Genomic DNA, 6,000 nt, shown 5'->3' on the forward strand with positions numbered 1-6,000 from the left:
TGGAAGAAACGCAGCTATCAGCTCCAAATGATGCAGTCAACTTCTTTGTTAAATTATTACCATTGACCAATATTTATCATGATATGACGAAAATTATACGGTTTTGCTATACGGGAGTTTAGCTCTCCCCTGTACATCACGTTTCCTACATCAATTTAGTATTTCTGTCGAGAAACTTTCGAAATAAGACTTTTTATTATACTTCATAGCCACTATAATTTTTATTCAGCATCGAATTCTGGATCGATCCAGATATTTTTTTCGTCCGTCGTACATAGGTGCACTGAACGTATACACGTACAAAAGCAGTGCAGGATAATATGCGAGTAAGAAAATTATATTCCCTGTGCCCTAATCCTTTATACCCAGCGGCTTTTCTTTGAAAAAGAGAAACATCTAGATTTCAATACTATACAGTAAGGCATGGCCGTGGCCAATTTTCTTTTGCCTTTTCAAACAGGCAATTGCAGGGTCACGTCTGGGATATACGCAGAAATTTTATACTCGCATCTATGTAGTTTATGAATATTGGGCAAAAACACAACAAATTTTTGGTTTCGAAAGTAAGTATTCGGAGTTAATACTTTAATGTAAACGTGTACTTCGATTGTCTTTAGCTCACTTTCAATAATAATCTGTTTTTAAGAACTTATATTGTTTTTGACAACTTTGAAGTCGATATTTATTTTTTGCGACGAGTAGATTTTTTGCTGCAGGTAAACGTACAGAGGATCGATTCGGAGTTAAACATATAAACATATTTTATAGAACTCACAAGTTTTCTGCAAAGTTCTTTGCTCCATTCGAAGGAAACGTCGCACTAAGTGATTTGTCCTTTGTTTTGGGGAATTCGATTGAAAATTCCGCTAGAGTAAGTCGGAAAGCTTGAGGGTAATCACGTGTCTGAAAGTTGGCGTACGCTTTTGTTTGTTTTCACATCGCGTATGTGATAGCATTCAGTGTTGGTTGACTATCGGTTTTCTGCCATTATATTCACTCTCATACTTGAGAATGTCATACGTAATTGTCAATTTACACGAAATCAAAAGAGCGTATAGGTAGTTCTGAGTTAGTATTGGTTGTTTAGGGTTGAATTTAGACGAGAAAACAAAATAAACTTTAAGCAAAATTGCGTGAAACAGCTGGGTTACAAAAAAAAAAAAAACAAAGAAAAGTAAAATTTATAGAAAAAAATGCTTGCGTTATGTGCGAAACACAAATTACAAAAAAAGGGGAAATTTTTCCTTTAAGACTCTTACAGAGTTTTTATATATTTTTATATATTATACAGAGTTTTTTTATATTTTATTATTTGCTTATATTATATATAAAATGATTTTCTTTTAGATCAAATTAGAGTAGAAACATAAAGAATTAAGTTCTCTTCATCACGCTTGAAATCACTTGCGATCTGGCGAAAGACGGAATACGATTTTTCCTTCTTTAGTTTCAGTACCTTAGTGTTGAACGACATATCGTCCTCCATTTTCTTCTTTAATAATAGAGTTTTTTGCCTTAATAATTGTTGGACGGTCTCTTGAAAGCGTCTTTCATTTTGAATTTGCTTCTAGAATTCTTTATAAATTATATCTTAAAGAATTTTATATGATAATATAGAAAGTAATAAAAAAAAATGATTTTGATACACGATTTAACACCTCTCAATTCGTAAGTTCCTGAATTGTAAAAAAAGTTTAAGCTGTTTCATTGATGTGAAAATGCAATGAATATAACATTTGTGAAAATATCATACAATAGGCTGCAGCTCATATAGGATCAAGTTGAGGTGCATAGCGGATTTCACCGAAATATCGTCACCTTCTAAATGGTATTGAAAGGCAAGCATATTTTTAAAATTAAGAAAGCATCTATTTTATTCAAAACGGATTTTATATACTCACTCACTAAATCCTGTTACTTGAAATTCCAGTAAAATGTTGGCCACCTCGCAGCAATGTTCAACATTTCTAACCCGTCACAAGCATATCCTTGGTGCCCAAGCAAGGCAATTGCAACAAACGTTTGGCGGTACGTGTTCCATAAAGTTAAGCTGGAAAGTGATCGGTACGCCAAAAGAATCTATTGATATAGAACTCGGTAACAAATATCAATTTATTTATTTATTCTACACATTTTTCAATTGTTTCTATTATTGTTCTTTCTAATTCCCTAATAAATTCAAGTTATATCATTTCCCCCCTTTCTTTTTCTATCTGCCTATTTTTTGTGCTTTGCTATGCTTTGGCATTATTTTCAAATTGCCTTTTTTTACTGTGTTTGTTAATGCTTTCCAGGCGTTTTACGTTATTTGCAAATGTGTTAAATGAACGTGGCGAATACTCGGACAAACTTTTTTTGCCTATTTCGTCTGTCATCTTCCGACGTGGATTGTTTATTTACACCATGTGGTGCGTGAAAAGGTCATTAATCAGTTCCTGGCTTTGCGACTGCCACGCATGTGCAGCTATTACTAGATGTGCCGTAGACCTACTTTTGTATTCAATGAAAGAATTATGTTGGTCATAGCCTAATTGTAGGATGCGAGATACACATTTTTATAATATTTTCATGGAGATTAGAAAAAGTGTTTCAGAAATAGGTACAAAACTCACGATGTTGTGTGGAAAATTCGATAAAATTAAAACGGTATCCAATGAATATCGCCACTCATCTTCCCTTCGAATACGTAAAAGATCAAATTGCAGCCTACCTTGCTATACCTTTCTTCCGGTATCGCATATATCCGCCTACGTCAACCCCTTTCCTTATTAGCATTAACTTGCATGATAAGATTAATAAGTCGAGCATCCCTTCTCGTATGATCTACGCTAATGCAGCAAGGGCATCTCCAAGTGATAGTTACATTCAGCGCAAGCATCGGAAGGATATAAGCAAAAGTAATAAATGCTCTTCAAGTCCATGTGGTCCAGCTGCAGAGGTGCCAAGTTGTACAAGCAAGAAAATTCGCTGCCCTATTTTTTTCAATGCAAGATGGTTAACGTACGAATTAAATGAAAATGCCATTTTGTCCACTTGTTGCAAGAGTTGTCCAGGATACACTGTTGCAGCCCGAATGGGAAGTTCTGTTACGCCATGAGTACTTATAAGGCACGGCGCCTTACAACTTGTTCAGATCGAAGTAGCATGACTTGGCTGGTACGCGGATCCGCGCGTCTTGAGTCGGTGGGTAAATCGCTGCCAAACCAATAGAAGTTCTTTTGACACGATATCACCATGTTGCCAGAAATATGGTAAAATGTAGAAAATGATGGAAAAATTTTGGTTAATATGTATTGTACCAATTTTTCTCAATAAATGCCTTTTCAATGCCAAAAGTGGCCAAAATACAACGAAATACCTAATAAAATGTTATGAATTACGCTGTTTTTTCGACAGTAATCTTTTTAATTGTTAACCAAACGAGAAATGAAAACGAATGCGTAGGTTACGAAGAACGGCTGTGTATGCATGCTGACGAGTCACAAGACATGGGGCTAACTTTAACTAACTTGACACTAACATTGTGTTTACAACGGCAAACATGACTCGAGGTACTGCTACCAATTTTGCTCTTGTGCACTCCACATTTCTAGTCTATGATAATTGTTTTTCACGCATCAGTGGGAAAATACTGCTGCAAAGATGCAGCAATAAGTCACTCAGGTGTTGCAGGTAAAAATTCCTCATGATAACGCGTGGTTCGCGCTTTGGCATACATAGGAAGTTTTGGTAATAGTATCAAAATCTGAAGCTGAGTTTTCAAATCACCAACCACGAAGATTTGAATCAGCAAATATTGTTTACGAATGAAGCTTAATCTTAAATGCTTCTGTTTACCCTTTTATTACGAAATATATCTGCTACATGTTCATCAAACGGCGCAAGAAGGCTAAGTTTGAGCTCCTGCATCTGCCATGCGCAATCCAATAACTGGAGTAGACTTTCGTTCTGCTCCAGATTGTTTTTCCACAAAATCTACACAACTATCTTGGCCTTTGTAATTATTAAACCAATTACACCGATGGGCATAGAGATGAGCTATACTATTTCTCGCAGGTGAGAACGGAAACACGAAACTATCGGTTTTGGGATTGCTATGACCTAATATTAAAATGTCGTCTAAAACGGCCTAGTGGTTTGAACAGGTTATAATATCACTTTTCTGCAAAAAAAAGCTTTGCACAGAACATACTGCCGCCGCTGTCTTGCTCTACAAGTAACGGTATTGAATTTATAGGTTTTGTTTCATGCGTGTTATTTCTTCAAAGAATGGATGGTAAATAGTCGTCTAAATAAGAAGTCTTTACATATCTAGCAAATGTCACCTAAGCGCGTTGCTTTGTGCTAGCTACCTTAAAGAAACAAAATAGTAAGAGTGTATTAAATGATTTTGATTAGAATCTAGGATTGGAATAAGCTAAATCGTTTGGAGGTAATAAGACGTATTGTACTCGGTAATAAATGTGACTCTTGGTGGGAAAGAAATTAGTGACATTTCATTCAAGTCCGTACATACGTTCATGAACTTTGTTTACTGCATTTTCAATTCAAGTTTATTTAATGTATTTTTTAAACCTTTAACCACTTTTTTTTAGTTTTGGCAGGCTTACAGAATATGCACATAAATCAAGTCGAATGATTGTTTACTGAAAATATTACTCAAAAACTTGATGATAACACGAGATCCATTGAAGTTATCTTCAACTTCCCAAAAAGATTGAACATGATTATCTACATTGTTTTCTTCTTGCTCTATAGGTTTGACACACAAAGCAAAATGCTGGAGAAGACCGTTTGCAGTTGATGGGTAGATATTATCGAAAAAATGGGCGGAATCTCGCATAATCAGTTCGGTTTCCGAAGGAGCGGCCATCTGTCGACGCTAGTCTATGTGAAAGTACTTGTTGAAGACGCTAAAAAGGCATGAAATGGAAAAACGATAGCAAAAGTACTGTGATGTTATCACTCCGGACATAAAGAATGCCTTCAACTCGGCGAGCTGCGCGTGCATTATGCAGTTGGTCCAAAATCTACCTGTGCCCCTATATCTGATGTTCATAATGAGTGTGCTAGCATGTTGCTCTATAAAACGGAAATAGGCATTAAAACAAACAACGTGGCGTGTGGCTTTCCACTCGACTCCATGCTATGGCTACTAGTACCTAGTCGAATTAAGATAATAGGCTAGGACGATGCGGCCATTGTTTATATAGCCAAACAACACAAGATGAAAACAAATACAAGATGAAAATGACAAGCGATATTAAAACATGGCTCACGAATAAGAAACCGTCTTTAGCTCCGCAGAAGACTGAACTCCCTTTAGTAACCAGCATAAAGCGCAGCGAAACGGTCGTACATAGGCGGCCATGAAACATGTACCACGGCAACAATTAAATACTCCAGGGTGTTGCTAGATGCTAGACTATCGTTCGTATCACACTACGTAAAGCTAGACAAGTACATGCAGCACTCGTCCGCATGATGGTCAATATAGGAGACCCAATATAAAGGAACCGATTGCTTTTGGGCAAAGTGATAACAACAGTCATAATGTACGCAGAGCCAGTATGGGGTATAGTTCGTGCAGGCCAAACTATGTCAATGTCACTGAAAAGTTAATACGAAGAATGGCAATAAGGATATGTTGCGATTTTCGCACAATGTCCTCCATTCTATTGCAAGAGCAACCGCCTTATTATGCCAATTTCCTTCAAGTATACGTATTAATGTCTCTGCTTCCCTTCCAGATTATTTAAATAAACTTTGCCCATATTATGACGTGCTGGATATTATTTTTGGGAGGGAAGCATCTGAAGGTTGCGTCTATAAGGGTTCTTAATCGCAGGGCAACAAATTAAGAAGGAAAACGTAGCTTATGATCTTTTTTACAAAGACTTGTTGTATGGAATTTTTATTTTCTCAGTTGTTTCGAATTTGTATACAAATTATTGAGAATATATACGCTTAATCTCGCATCGATGGCTTTTTTACAAAGAC

At 36.3% G+C, this 6,000-nt stretch overlaps 1 long non-coding RNA gene across 1 annotated transcript; it reads left to right on the forward strand.

Moving 5' to 3' along the window:
- Positions 1–1,297: 1,297 nt before the first annotated feature.
- LOC119642505 lies at positions 1,298–3,354 on the forward strand. Its single transcript, XR_005248061.1, has 3 exons — positions 1,298–1,828; positions 1,931–2,097; positions 2,295–3,354. It is a non-coding gene; the product is annotated as an uncharacterized LOC119642505 (long non-coding RNA).
- Positions 3,355–6,000: the final 2,646 nt, after the last annotated feature.

This window comes from Glossina fuscipes, unplaced genomic scaffold, assembly GCF_014805625.2.
Source record: "Glossina fuscipes isolate IAEA_lab_2018 unplaced genomic scaffold, Yale_Gfus_2 224, whole genome shotgun sequence".
Lineage (NCBI taxonomy): Eukaryota > Metazoa > Arthropoda > Insecta > Diptera > Glossinidae > Glossina > Glossina fuscipes.